Source organism: Lepeophtheirus salmonis, chromosome 14 (genome assembly GCF_016086655.4).
Source record: "Lepeophtheirus salmonis chromosome 14, UVic_Lsal_1.4, whole genome shotgun sequence".
Taxonomy (NCBI): Eukaryota; Metazoa; Arthropoda; class Copepoda; order Siphonostomatoida; family Caligidae; genus Lepeophtheirus; species Lepeophtheirus salmonis.
Genome location: NC_052144.2, coordinates 31,215,343 through 31,231,776, shown reverse-complemented (window position 1 = coordinate 31,231,776; position 16,434 = coordinate 31,215,343). Strand labels below are relative to the sequence as shown.

Genomic DNA, 16,434 nt, shown 5'->3' with positions numbered 1-16,434 from the left:
TGGAAAGTACATATAATATTTGGATAGGCTTTAATCAAAAAACTTTTATTTTTCTTAAAATTTATTTATGTTCAATAGTCGTTATTTATTAAATCCAGTAGGGTTATGCATGATAAAAAATTGTAATTAAAATTCTTGTCCTTATTTTTTGAACATTGGTCAAAATCGGAAGTTTTAATATATTTTAAAATCCAGTTCATAAGTTTAGGGTTAAAATTGGAAGTTTTAATGATGAACTGACTAATTCTTCTTGATGATGCCAATTACATACTGAAATATTTTCTAAATTATACTTTTAATTTTATATTTCTAATTATTTAAAAAACACGCAGCTTCAGCACTTTTTAACCAGAAAATACGTTTGCAACAACTTCTGAAGGTGATAAATAAGAAATTCACATTTTTTCTAATTATTGATCAATTGAATAAATATTTGAATTGGACTTATTAAGTTTTTGATTCAAAAAAGTTAATAAACTGTTCAAGTAAAGAATTCTAAAATTTATATATCAAATGTGATATGTATCTGAAAATAATATAATTTAGTACATTTTTTCTTTTTCTTAAGATTAATTTTGTATTAATATTACACCTATTTACTTAATTTAAATGATTTCAAATCTTATTTATACAAAAATAAACTTTTAAATCTTCCTCCTCTGCAGTTTTTTTCTCAAGTAGTAACATTTTTGTATAACACTCTACTATTAAAAATTAGAAGTGAAGGGAAGATTGCTTTAACTAGTTGATTTGTCTGGGATTGCTGCAAATCTTTTGAATTGTGGTAGGAACACTAACTCATTTACAAGTAAAATAGTTTTATTTGGTGGCGCTGAATACTTTCGGTTAAACAAAGAAGCACAAGAGAAGATGCATTTGGTGCATGTATTTAACGATCTTTACTTTGGTCTAAATTTGTAACAAGGCAAGCAAGCTAGGAGTAGGTTATTTTTATGACATTGCATTGAACAGGATTTCATTTACATAACATTACTAAACAAAGGTTACTATAATTAAAATAAACATTTTAATTATTATTTAAGAAAAGAAACATGAACAAAAAAAATCAGAAAAAAGTGTAACATAAATTTTGCTTAGGATCATAATGAAAGGATTCTTAAGTAGCAATATGTTGATTGTTTCTCACTATTTGATTTACCAAACTTTAGCAATTTGTAACTTGGCGTTTTTACCTTTAAATGTGTGAGTGGAAATTTGCGAGGTCATCTTCAAAGCAAGTGTAACTGCATCCCGTTTAGGAGTAATTCTGACAAACTAAAACTTTTTTTACCGAAACCAGGAGGCACTACGCAAAATGTTTAAATTGGGTATGCTTATTTTCTGAATTTTATTTATAAATAGATTTGGGTTTTTTTAATTATTGTTCTGGAATTAATTAAGTACATTTACATTCGATTTAAATATACAAAGATAAATTTTATATTATATTATTAAATTGAATTTTTATATTACTTTACAGGCTTAAAAATGCATTACACTATTAGCATTTTATGTAGAAATGCGTCCCCCTCCCCATGCGTCCGTCGAACGAACAGGCTCATATTAGTCAGGTAGTAGTAAAAAATAATATATGTTCTACCGTTTTGAGAAATAAAAGAAGAAGAAAAAAAGGCTCGCCGACAAATTTTCCCCCTCCTTTTTTGCTCTTTTACCAAAGATATCCGCTTATTAACTTGGTTTTTCTTTCCCTCTCGTTTTCAGTTAGAATTTATTTCTTGTGAACGTATATGTTTTCTTTCGTCTGTTAGTGTTTTGATTCATAAAAAATATTGTCTCGTTTTCAGCAAGTGCATGTAATTCAATGATAAATATATGTACCTATATATTAAATAAATATTATTCAACATTTTGATAGAATATAGCCATAAAAGGTCTACAAGGCTTTCTAAGAATATATTTGTCAGGTATGTTATGAAAATATAATTTAGTTGCTATTAGTAATTTATTTCGATAATAATAATTACTTTAAATGTATATGTATATATATATATAGTAAGTTAACATAAAAACAATCTTGAACAAAACCCTCAAGAAGGAGAAATGACAAATTTATCAATTTTGAATTATTTCATATTGAAGATGAGTTTTCACTATTTTAAGTGCAATTTGCGCTTAAAGGAAAATGATTAATGAGCATAATTGGTTGAAAGAAATTAACAATATTATAATTTATTTTTTCTTGTTTTTGTATTGAGGAGCCACATTTGTAACCATAATGAACAGATTTAATCTTAGAAGGAAAATTAATGCCCTGCCAATGTACATCAAAATGAACCCAAAGTTACGTTATTTTCTCTCTCTCCTTAGAGCTCGTTGTTATATTATAGCTTTTTAAGATGATTAATGATCATTTTGTTTATTATTAAGGTGTGTGAGCCATGATATGCTCAGTGAACAATTAAAAATATTACTTCATTTGATGCTAATCTTGTCAACTCGATGTATCATTATTATTACAACATATTATTTCCAATTTTAATAATAAAAAAATCACTTCATTTCATCTCTTTCCAGGTCAATGTCTTTTTACATAATATTATATCTATTATATATATATCTTAGTGTACAACTATTTGTCTTTCAAGTATTTAGTAAAGACCTATATTTGATACTTAAAACGACTTTTGTTTCTAGCTTTTTAAAATATGTCCGCTAATAAAAACGCATTGTGTATTTATTTCAAAAACAGAGACAGATAAAGAATTTAGACATAAAATGAAATTGCTCAGAATTATTAGTTACGTAGATAAGGCTATTTTTCATTTTGATCCGACTAGACTACAAGACTTAGAAGGGCAAGTTTGTTTTTTCGCTAATAAGTTGATTTTTTTTCATACAACTAGATGAATTTCCTATGTCTCAAAGTTTTTTTAGCTATTAAAAACCACAAAAATAAAATGGTTGAACTAACGGAAAAAGGTTAAACGTATATTGAATACCAATTAAAAAAGAAAATTTGGTAAATGAAGGAAGAAGAGGATTAGCGAGTAAGTCTTACTATGAATATTCATTATGGTTAAATGGGGAACATATTTCTAATTACAATGGCCAAAGGTATGGAACAATCTCGAATGTTGTCTATCGATAAATTTGACTAAGTTTTGGAGTTATTTAAAACATTAATAAAATAATTCGAAATAAAATATATATAATTCCTAGTATATATTTATATAATGTTATACAATTAAATCCAAATAGGAGTAACATTCGGAAGATATGAACGTTTTCTCATCAGGCAATTTTTATTCTGTAAACTAAGTTTGCATTTGAGCAGCAACAATGATATTTCCCGAATATTCGCAAATTTTAATTAAATATCTACTTTTGATTTCAAAAATATCAACATAAGTATTTGTGTAAAAAATTAATAATGTTATACTCAAAAATAATATTTAATCGTATATATACATACGTATATGTATAGTCACAACTTATAGAACTCTCTTACCGTTCATAATTAGCATACAATGAACTACGACTTATAATAAATATTTGTGTTATTCTTATTCATATTATACAATGTGCATTTATGTAGATAGATGTATAAGACATAAAATATGAAATAAAATGAAAGTCGGTAACATAAATATATCATTTAGCTAAAAATAAAAACTCCTATCAAAGGTCCACATTTAAAAATAATCACGCATTAAAAAAAATTAATTAAAAAAAGTTTTCTTCTTCAAAATATTAAAACAAAAGTGATCAATCATTTGGTCTTTCTCGAAGAAAGTGTTAATACCTCCCGGCAATTCTTTTGTATATAAAGATGTATTAAACCGTATTTGACAAGTAAAGAGCATATTTGTCAACATCCATTCTTAGTGGATGAGTTGTACTACTTTTTTATTTGAGTTACTTTTAAAATAATCCATTACCTTCATGCTTCCGAATAAAGAATGAATGTACATACAGTTTAAGCACTAACATATTTTCAGGATGTTTTGTATCTATGGGAGCAATTAAATTTAGCACTACAATCTAAAAAAGTTATCTTCTGGTACAACTTATGTAATTATTATATTATTACCGTGTGACAGTAGGGTTATATTAATTAATTATGTATTTGTTCATTTGATTTTCCATTTAACCTTCCACATTTGTTGCTAACTTTTTGGTTATACTAACTTTATTGTGTCTCACGACCTTTCCTAAAAAAACAGAAAGAAGATTCAATATAAGTTAATACGCCATGAACGATTACGTTAATTGGTTATTTATGATTCGGAATTTATTTTTGCTTAAATTTCTCTATTGTCTTGTATCAAAGCTTTTTATATCTCTTAACAATAGGGCGAACGTTTCATTTAAAAAAAAAACATAATAAAAAAAAAGTATTCTCTTAAATTATTATATATATTTTCTAATTTTTTGATTAGACTGTTAGTTGAGCCAAAGAAAAGAGCACTATAGACAGAGATGTCAAGTATATTGCAAAAAATAGCAATAAGACATCTCTTAGTCATTATTTGACAAGTTTAAGTATAAATATGCTTAACTAGTTCTATTTTTCATCATTTATATCACCCTGGGTTGCAAATGACTTTCACACAACTCGTTTTATAGTTTTTACATATGTAATTTTAAGCTTAGAAGTTTGGAATGTTTTTGTCTTATATCAAAATAATCTGTATATAAAACCATGTCAAAGTATATGAATGCAAATGAATGAATTATCTAGAAACCATTGACATTTGTCATCCAAAATTGCTTCCTGGGAAACCCTAACCTCCAAGGAAGGCTAAAATTTTTAGTTTCTCATTCTTTTTAAGTACTTTGGCAGGGATGTTCTATTGTGCAAATTTGTTGGTTAAATCCCTGTGACCTAGAATACATTATCCAATCTGTTTATGCTAACATCAATCAGGCTGTATAGTATAATTCAGTAACTCATCAAAACAATCCTACATTTATGATGTATTATCAAACATGTCATGGACATTTTATATATACAAATTCCTTCATCTTGGAAATTTTACTTTTAAGGGCAAAACAAAAGTTTTTTATTGCATGATAGACTTACTCATCATGCAATACCGCTTTTTTTTTTTTACAAAATGAGTAAAATAATTGAAAAAATGTGTGGTCTGATAAACTATTTATTCCAAGGTTTTAAATAGACTATTTATATACAGTGACAGAACTCTCCACCACAGAAATCAATCCCAAACTTGTTCTTATTAAACATATATGCTTGTGGGTTCCGATAACAAAAAATTACATTCGAAAACGATTATTTTAAACAGTCACAATTTTCTCTGGGTTCAGCAAATCCCCATACCAACGGGTCTGAATAAAAATACACTCTACTAGAGAGTAAGTTCGGTACAAATGTTGCTCAACCACATTTGTTGCTCATTATACTTTCTTACATCATATTCCTGTCTTCTTTAAACAACAACAAAAACGTTGTGCACTTTAGTGTATTTTGTCCAATTTAAATTTAAGTTTAAGCAGTCTGGTATACTACTCGATTCGTCCAAAAATTCAGAAAATATATCAATTGCAAAAATAAAGATTCACTGTTGATGATTTACCGGAAGCCTTGTGATTTACTAGAAGTGGCCAAAATTGTCCAATGTCCTGCTTTGTTTAAAAAAAAAAAGAGAACAACCCAGCCAATCGATGAATATAATTTCTGACCACATCGATGTAGCGTCCTGTTCAACCGTTCATCGTATCATAAATGAAAATTTACGCTACTACAGCTATAAAAGTCGTAAGGGACAGTTTCTAAGTCGTCAAACAGGGAGACAAGTGTCTAAACCAGGAACAATGGATAGTGGGCAAAAAGTCCTTATAACGTCCCTAGGATCCTGAAGGCCCTTTAACCACAGCAACTATGGTTCTTGGCCTTGTTATCAGCAAAGATCCTTTTAAACCACTCGTCATTTTCAAGCAGGGCCTGAAGGTCAACAACAAGGTCTACATCAGTGGTCTGCGCACCAACGTCTTTCCGCAGCATCATGACAGACCAACCTTGAATTTGACAGCAAGACGCAGCACCCTGTCACACCACCAAAAGAACACTTGATTTTCTTGATTCTGAAAATGTAACGTATATGCTTTTCGGACCACCCTTATATGTTTTTGAGACCCAAAATTTTTTCTTTATGTATATATCATTTGCACAATTGATTATTACATATGCACCTATTTTTGATCAAATTTGTTGGAAAATGATACAAATTTAAATAGTATAATTTTGAACATATATCAACAGCATAATTGTGACAAAAATCTGGTATTTTTGAAGCGCCATTTTACCCCAGTTAACTGTCTACGTCAAAGAAGACTAACATATGATTAATAAATGACAAAACTGAATTTTGTAAGACTCTGTTAATGCTATCTCTGTCGTGGTTTGAATGAATGTATCGAAGAATATAAAAAAAACTCTATTTATGTACAACAGAACATTAATTCGATCGTCGTACTTTTTGAATTACTGACTGCTGAAGTAGGAAATGAACGTTTTGGGAGAGTTGAAATTTTTGCATTGAGGATCATAATTACCTAAAGATGGTTAATCCTATTTTTAATCATTTACTTTATTTTTACTTTCAAATAAAATGAGTTTATTTTTTTTAAATAGCCACAATTAGCGCATAACCCAAGACGTGAAAAAGGAACCGTTTCAGTTGCATTTCAAATGAGTCAAAATAATGTTTAAATTATTCCTTATGAATGCAAAAATGTTACAAAAGCCACATCTTCCGGAGAATGGCTTCTTAATTCGTCTTCGTTTAATATGCATACATTGGATTAAACAAAGACTATCCTGAGATTAAATAACAAAATAATAACGGCTTCTTTATTCACTCCTTCTTTAGTTATAAGTAAAGACTTGAAAAATCAGACAAAAGTATTTTTGGTAACAAGAGGTAATTGCTGGAATTACTCCTTATTAGAAGATAACTCCTCAACCAATCTGTAGTAGTACTCTTTCTTTTCTTGAGAATACGTAGTTACTCAATACATATCTGTTATCTCCTTAATTATGAAATAATAATGATAAGAGTATGAGCAAAAAAAAACAAAACTGAAAAAAACATTTTTTAGGTTGACTAGAATATCAGAACTCGCACAATAACAAATGCTTATAATATATAAATTTATATTTCTATTCTTTGTTATTAATATGACACCTTAGGTACACATGATCGTATCTACATTTTTATTTTGTAGATCAAATTGTCACGCTGTAGATATTAATTGCACATTCAAAAATGATTTTATATCAAACATCCCAACAAACTTTGCTTTATTAATATATAAAGCAGTTCTTAAAGTATATTTTTTCATGCCTGTATTAAAATATACTAAATTTATAACTTTATCTAAAGATATATTTTGCTGCCTTAATTAATAAAATACTTTGTTTCTAATATGTATGTGTACATACAAGCCAGCCTTGGAGGTTAATTAATTTAAACATGGAATATTGATATAGCAGGTATATAAATAAACAAAATAAAGTTACCAAAAAAATCTCTTTAGTTTGTTATTTCTTATTCTGTTACTGGAAAAAGTTAAATATGAACAACATGCCTACGTATCACAAGTTGTAGTTTTTCATAAAAAAATAAATATAGTTCTGTCATAATTTATACTCATATGTAAAATTAGGATTGAGCTTATATATTGAATGTTCAAATATGATATTCTTAAGGTCTCTAAATGTTTTTTCAGTATATAAAGTTGGAGTTTGTTATTTCAAAAGAAAAACCCCTTACTTAGTGTCACCCATTTCTAAGTTTTGAATGGTTTCGTATGCAGAATTAGCTGTCGCCTGTTCCAAATAACATTTTGGCAACATCATGAAGTATTTAGAAACTCCTTTCCTCGAGACAGATATAGGCAGTCGATTAATCTTCTTTTCCCTATAAGACTAAAAATCCTTGAACTATCCTAATGATTTGATAGAGGAACGTTACTTTGTAAATCTGTCTTTATTTTAATTAAGGCTCAAGGCTTTATCGGTTTTTCCTCAACTGAGCTCAGCTTTTCAATCTGATACTTTTGTTAGATAAAAAACAGGGAATAATTCTAGTGTAATAATAGTTTTTCTTCCTCTATGTCTTCTTGTTGTAAGATTTAAAGTATTCGTTTCACTATTTTCCGATTCAGTGGAGATCAACTGAGTGTTGGATGATCAGCCCCTCTGGTCATCATTTTCTCATATCTTTCAGTCACTCTTTCTGTCGAAAACAGCCATTCTCTGTTACACTTGTTGGGCTAGCAATAAGTTTTTGTCTCTTTTTAAAAATAACGTTTTTGTAAAAGTAGCAGTATGAGGAATGTCAAAGATATCTTCAAAAGAAAAAAAAACCTACTTCTCTTTCAAATTGAGTTTTTGATATAAGTGCTTTGTTCTTTTTTAGTAGTATCTAATGTTCAAAATTTTAATCAAATTTAGATAAACAATTTTGATGATTCTTTATTTAAATGCGAGATATTTCCCAACAATAAGTAATTCCACTGATAGTAACATCTTACGATTGTCAGATTTTATTCTGAAGATTAATCGGATATAAATTAGTTTGATATCTTATTAAATTTACAATGGTAGAAATTTTACAACATAAATATCAGCTACACAACAAAAATCTAAACATACTTGATTCTGAATTGTTTTCAGGATATGTAGGAACATATTATTACATAATTAATAATAAATGCAAAGAACTAAACAGAATATCCTTTTTTATTCTATCAACACTTAAAAGAGTACATAGAAATCTTTTTATAAATTCAGAAATTATTATTTTTTTTTAAATATAAGCTTAACTACATTTTGGTTGTTAGTAATTGTAAAATGAAACATTTCTATTGTTTAGGCCACCGTTACGCCGGCACTATTTTATAGAACATTTAGTTTTAATTATTTTTTTTCTCTGTTTTGTTTTTATTTATAAATTTAGGACTAATTTAATATATATTTTATCCTCAAATAAAGAATATAAAAATATCACCCAGGTGAAGGAAATAGAAGTTTGCACTTTTTTATGAATATAAGTAAACATTATGCTTACTTGCAAATTTTGGTATGTATCATTTGAATTGTTTGGCTGTGATACAATAAATAACAGAAGGAGAGACGGAAAGTTACAATTTCTCTAACTGCCTTTAGCAATCTTTGGAAATGTAAAGGGTGATTCAAAACGAGCGGTTTTTTCCAGTATGGATTTTTTGACAGGCGTGCGCGAGTTCTGTCAAATTCATACGTCATTTTTACTCAGTATTGTTTTACAATTCATCATGGAAAGATATACGCCACAACAACGTGTACAAATCGTTCAATTGTACAATGAAAAATAGCGTTCTGTGAAAGTAGTTTTTCGCAAATTACGCCCAACTAATGGTCCACATAATCGACCTTCAGAATCCACAATTCGCAGAATAATTGAAAAATTTGAAGGGGCAGCAACTTGCTGGGATGTCCTGTCGTCTGGTAGGCCACTTAAAGCTCGCAGCGTAGAAAATATTGTGGCCGTAGCCGAGAGTGTAGCCAACACGTTACTGTCAACGGCTAACGTTATTGCACCATGGTAAAATACTTTTTGGTACCTCAAATTGATGCTCATGGTCTCCACGATATTTATTCTAACAAGACTTGCCAAACAGCGCGCGTAACAGTGGACTTATTGGGACATCAACATTGGTGAGCAACTAATTTCACGTTTTGGCCCGGTAAATTGGCCACCAAGATCGTGTGATATCACACCTTTGGACTTTTTTCTTTGGGCTACGTAAAAGCTAAAGTCAATTTGGATAAACCAGCGACGATTGAAGCAATGGAAGTAAATATATGATGAGTTATTCGTGAGATTCCGGTCACAATGCTCGAACGCATCGAAAATTGGGGGGAAATAATGTACCATTTAAAGACCAGTTGCGGCCAACATATGAAGGGGATTATTTTATAGGAATAATTGTCAAGGATTGTTTTTTCGGTTCATGATAAAGTTTTGACAGTATTATAATATTTTATGTGTTTTATTTCTACAATCCAAAAACCGTTCGTTTTGAATCACCCTTTAGGTATGGAGTTCTTTTAAAAATTTTCTATAAACATTTGAGACAAATTTTGTAGTTTTTATTAAAAAGTCTTTAATTTTTACTTTATAAGTTATATCAAAACAAAAACACATTTCTTTCTAAAAAAAAGTGCAAAACTGTAGGGCTCCACGCTCCTTTTAAATATTTTGAGCCAAATGGTTTAAAATAAGGTAATTTTACAGAAGAATTATTAAAAAGATACCTTTTTAAAACATAAGAACCTCATAATAAAATTTTTTTGAAATAGGTGTTACACTTAAGACAAATTGTGCGTATTTTGTTCAAACTTAAGAGAAAATTTGAGATTTTTAGAGGTGATTTTGAGGAAACTGCAATTCCACGTTATAGTGTTTAGAGTGGTAAGCTCTAAAGGCCATCTCATGCCTCTTTATATGTTCTCCCAAGGCCAAAGGTCAACACTGATGCCTACCTGGACACACTAAAATCCAATTTCAAACCTGGATCTACCTATTTGCCAATTGTTTGCAGCGAAACTGGGCTCCCTGTCACACCTTGAAAAAAAAAAGTTTCGAATGTATAAATACTTTTTTAAACTACTTCATCTCGCTAGAAATTTGCCCTCCAAACGCGTCGGATTTGAATCCGATATAATCTTTTCTGTTTGTGCAATTGAACGACAAACCAACCGAATCTCTTGTAGCAACAAAGACGAACTTATAAATCGGATCAAAAAGGGATTCTAGGATTTCCAAAGGACCATATCGCAATGCCCTGCTCTCGTTTTTGGCCTCGTATAGAGACTGTCACTGAGAATGATGGTGATTTTTTCGAATTAAATAAATTAAAATCCATCAAGCCTTTAGAATCTGGTTTTATTTGTTTAATCTGATAAATGGTTGGAAAAAAATGTATATAAATAAAATAATTTTCTGGCACGTCTTAGACAAAATGAAAAACAAAAACTTTCCACAAATATGTTGAAAATATTAGAATTAATATAAATCCTAGCAAAAGGATCGACTTTGATGAATTGAAGTATTTCGGGTTTAATATGAAAATATTTCAATTATAAAAGGAATACAGTTTTTTTTAGCATAACTATAAACGATTTAGCTTTACTTATATATGAATGCAAAAAAAACAACAAAAAAAACCTCTTTCCTTATATTTTATATCACCTAGTTGAGAATTTGTACATTCAAATAGAACACATCTGTTAATGTTAGTTGATGACAAAAATTTGATGATCTAAAGTATATTGATACAGGCCGAATGTATTGGATGAGTCTTTTCAAGTCCTATATATATATATTTTTTTTTTGTATGTATTGAAATGAACATTGAGAAGTTTTCTTTGTGATTATTCTATTCCTTTGTTATTGTGACAAAAGTTGTAAAAATGTTTTGATAATCATGTCTAAGTAATATCCAGTCTTTAGTTTGAGTGCAAGTCTAGTGACAAGTCTTGACCATTAAGTCCTAAGCAAGGTTATGAAAGTTTATTTATGGTCAAAAAAGTCTTAAGTCTTCAAAATTAGGGCTCGGCCCCAAGTTGAGTATTGAGTCTATGTTAAAAACTCTACAGAGTGTACTAACTATATTTTTTAATCCAACAAACAGCTTTCAATATAATAAAAAGAAAGATCGAAATTATAGATAGAAAATATACTCTTTATATTCATTTATAAGCATTTATTGAGATGACAAATTTTTTATAAACACGACGAAGCATAGTAGGCTTGTTTTAAAAGTTCTTGCAAAGTCCTAGAAATGACACTACTGGCACGTATCAAGGTTATGTTTAGTTTGTAGTATCTCTTGGACTCATGTTGAAACCACCAAGGATAGTTGCAAAAACTTTTTGCTTTCAGCTAAACTGATCAAAATTGGTTTTACTTAGGAGATCCAAACATACCCATATATGTCTTCTTTTTTCAATATATTTAAAAATTATCATGCTCAGTTTTAAAACAATGTTATTGAATAGAATAAATAAAATGATATAATTGTACCCCATAGCCAGAAACAGTTGTAAAAAATGTAACTGAGTTAGAAGTTAAGAAAATAGGACAAATAATATTGTTTGAGTAGTACAAGTAGAGAAATAAACCTTAGAGTAATTAATTTTCAATGTATTACAGGACATTACGTTATAATCTTTAGATCGCCTATCAGTATTATGGATAAAAAATATTCACTTTAATTTAGTGTGCGTGAACTCTCATACAACACTTTTTAGAGCTCTGCTCTAGAATGTATTGTTTAAGCATTTTGTATTTTTATAAAGTGTAAATTTATAAAATAATTTGGAACGTTAAACAATGTATGATAATGAAACTGCTTCGTACATTATCTCAAATTTCTACTCTAATACTGGGTTGTAGACTTCCTATAAATTACATATACCTATTGATACCAAGATAACCACTCATTTAAATGATATCTGTTATTTACAACAAAAATGAGGAAACACTGATTGCATTATTCCAAAAGAATAAAAATCTTTTTAACCTAAAAATCAGTTTATCTAATATCTTAAAGGAAAGTGAGTTTAAGTTTTCATACTTTTTCTATTATACAATTGTAATGTACATATTGTAGGCATTGCTACCTGTTTCTTGGGAAAGAGGGCCTGTTGTCGCAGTGTTGTTATATTTTTGTTTGTATATAAGCAGTGATACTAATCTTTCTTTTGAAAACTCAGTCGTTCTTTTTGGAAATGGCCAACTGAACAGTGTCTTTTCTTTTCTTAAGGTGTTATTATTTGATTTCAAACCTGAGGAGGGATCTTCCTTTTTCTATTATAATACATTGATAACCGTGAGGATTTGTTGCATAGTTATATTTGTAAGTCCTTGTTGGTTTCAGAGTAGAATTAAGGATCGACATCTTCCCTATAATTCTCTTGTAATTCTTACCTGTGTCCCTATGTAACAACTGCTTGCAGCTGATCTAATAAAACATCATGACTAGCTAATAGACATGATATGCTAAGCTCCTCTCCTCTAAGACATTCTTCAAATGTTAGCGCTACCAAGATTGTTTTAGATTTATTTTTTTAATATACCCAAAATCCTATATATAACTATATTAAATGTAATACAAATGACGTATATCTACATTAAAGAAAAAAGGCCACACACATTTTATGTTAAAATACTAAGTAGTCAATCACAAAGAATTGTTATTTAATAATCTGAATATAGAGTATTTATGACAAAAACTAATATATGTTTTATACAAGCCTTTAGACAATGCATCCTTGGCTATTTACATTGCAAATTTATGTTTTATCTGCCTAGATTTTTAATTATTTTTATCAATGCACATAATATGTTAATTTCCAGAAAATAATAAAATCTTAGTCAAAAGATTATTATGTTTTAAAACCTAGTCATGTCTTTGATTGAACTGATTCATGTAGCATATTAAAGAGACTCATATTAATTTATTAATGATCCTTTAATACTACAAACTTATTTGACAACATTGTGTAGTTAATAATCATAAACTAGCTGAATTGCAATTGCCATCCAAAATATTTTTGTTTTTATTTAAGGTCTACTACTTATTAATACTATAAGAAATCATTTTTTTATTCTAATTTACGTCCTATTTGACTATATGAAGTCGATGAGTATTAATGAAATAAATTTTGTTATGATACAAATTAAATTATGACTGATTATGAATTTCAAATTTAGTAGACTTAAAACGTGATTCATTACAGTCATGCCCTTGGTGTTATTTCAAATAATTCAAAAAATATATATTAGGTTGGGAAAAAGTATTTTTGTATTTCCCGCCCTTTTTTTAAATTAAGTATATCTTATTCATTATTATTTTCATTGAATCATAAAATATAGCGTTGTAAATGTGTGAGTATGTACTATAAACTTTTTTTGACATTTTTGCACTTGGCCGGTTCATTCGTGAATTATCGTGCGTCGAGTATGGTGGTTTCAAAGGAAGAAATTTTACTTTTTTTTCTTCCTGAATGGGAAAAACGCGTCAAAACCTACCAAGAAAATTTGCGATGTAAACGGAGCCGATATTCTTTCGATTCTTTTTGTACAATAGCGTTTGAGAATTATTTTTTTTCTGGCTCAATTTAGCCCTCTACTATGAACATCTCGACGTTTGAAGCTGGCAATTGAACAGAAGCGGCCAGTATTTGTGAATAAGAGACAATAAGACATCATCAAGAGAGCAACAGACCACACACATCTTCTACGAGGCTTCTACAAGAAGTGGATTATGAAATTGAATTCTTGTTGGGCAACAAATTATAGAACAGAATGGGGCAGAGTTGGCTGAAATTGGATGATTGTATCACTTCTTATAAAACATTGAAAGATAGCCAAAAATAAAAAATTATTTTTTCCTCCAACCTGTTATTTTGGTCAATTTGTATTTTATTGCCCCTTATTAATGTCTGGAATATAAATATATAAAACTTCAGTCAATCTTGTTTATAAGTGAACATATACAACTAACAGCCTTTAATCCATGTTTTGGCTTTATTTCTTTCCAACTGAAAGGAATAAAGACAATAAAGATCATAATATGGCTCACAATTAATTTTTGAGTAACTTTGCAACACTTATGATGGCTGGATAAGTAAAAAATTATCTATTTGGCATAAAAACCATATTTATTTAGGTAAAGGTATAGTTATTACTTTTACATTTAGTTAGTTCTTTTGAACTTGGCTATCAGAAAGTCCAATAATACCTTAATAAAGGTTTTTTTATTAATTAGCATTGTTCTAAAACTACTATACACAATGTATTAATTTATATGACTATATTTAGATATAATCATGATTAAACTTAATTAAGCTTTTACATGCATACAAATAAAGAAAAGGAAATATAATTTCTAATTTATTGATGAAGGTATAACAAATAGTTTATTTTATTAACAATAAGAAGAACCAGTGTTAATTTTTTTATTGGCCCGGCTGGTATATACTATAGATGTTGCAGTTCTATGAAAATTGCTATATGGAAAATTTCCCGCTTTTTAATAACAAAATCAGAATATCTCGTCCCAAAACTTGATTTCAAGATGGTAGGGGCACCAAAATGGTTTAAACCCACTGAAGCCACTTCACAAAGCATTTAGGCTGATTCCAAATACATCCCAATAAACCCTAGGTCCATGGGTGATTAAGACTACGGTAGGCTTTACCACACTCTTGCTTTAAAACACCGCCAACACTTCACAAAGTATTTCAGCTCCCTCCAAATGCTGTTAAATACATTCTGACCCCTGTATATTTTTCATATATAAATTATTATATGTCTTATTATAGGTTGACAAGATGTTTCGGGTTTACCGTGATTGTCTCATTTAAAAATACTGTATTTTATAAATAATTGGTTTTCATTGTTAGCTTCGTAGTTAATGTACTTTTGAATTTTCGAACCCATGAACTTTGTGTTTATTTTGAAGTATTCAGTTGGTCCTAAAATGCTTTGTAAAGTAAAAGGAGTACTTTATAACCTCCTTGGTGGCCCTGTCCTTTTACGAAGCCAGTTTTGGGCGAGGTATTCTGATTTTGTTAGTAAAAGACATGAGATGTTCCTTATGGCAATTTTCTTTGCAGCAATCTTCCGTACACAATATGTTACATATAAAACAATAACACTTAATAAGTTAATAGTTTTACAAGTTACGACTGAAATCATAAATGCACAATGCTTATCAACATATAAAACATTACCTATTATTTGTTAAAACTATGAATATAAAATAGATATTAAGACCATTTAAATAGGAATGACTGATAGTTTGTTGGTAATGAAATGCCCCTAGTTATAATAGCGTCTGCTTTTTCATTTGGTGCATATGAAAAAATAATTTTTTCCAGCTTATTATTAAATTGATAATCTAATACTTTTTGGTTGACATTGTTTGTAGGTATCAGATAATGAAGTATATTCCTATAAGATATGAATAATTTTTTTTAGAATGTCCTTTACAAAACAATTTTATTTTCTATTATATTCCATCAACTTTAAATTTTTTGGAAGCGACAAGGAATCATCGGCACATAAATTGCACATGTGCAAAAAAGTACTTCTTTGAGAAATACTAGATGTACAATTTATAATATTAGAAATTTGTATCGAATACCTATTTGAAACTCCTATGCTCCATTTTAAGATTTTTTAAATTTTTTCTTATGTTTATTTTTCTTTTATTTATTAAAAGTTTTATTTTAGGTTACAACTCTTATTGAAATTTTTTTTTTAATATCTTCTTCATACTTCTTGGTATCTAAATATTGGATCAATATATTTAGAAGCGATTGTGTTATTTGTTATTCCATCTGACAGGAAGCAGATTTCAGGCGAGGAAAAAAACAATTAGTGCAGCTATCAG

General features: G+C 28.9%; 1 protein-coding gene across 1 annotated transcript in view; it reads left to right on the top strand.

The window, feature by feature from the left end:
• The first annotated feature begins 1,718 nt into the window (after positions 1-1,718).
• The window catches only part of LOC121129234 (neurotrimin-like), a 233,630-nt gene continuing 218,914 nt past the window's right edge, over positions 1,719-16,434 (top strand). The window contains exon 1 of the mRNA XM_040724944.2: positions 1,719-1,925. The gene's annotated coding sequence lies outside the window, so the exon portion shown is untranslated. The remainder of the gene's footprint in view (positions 1,926-16,434) is intronic.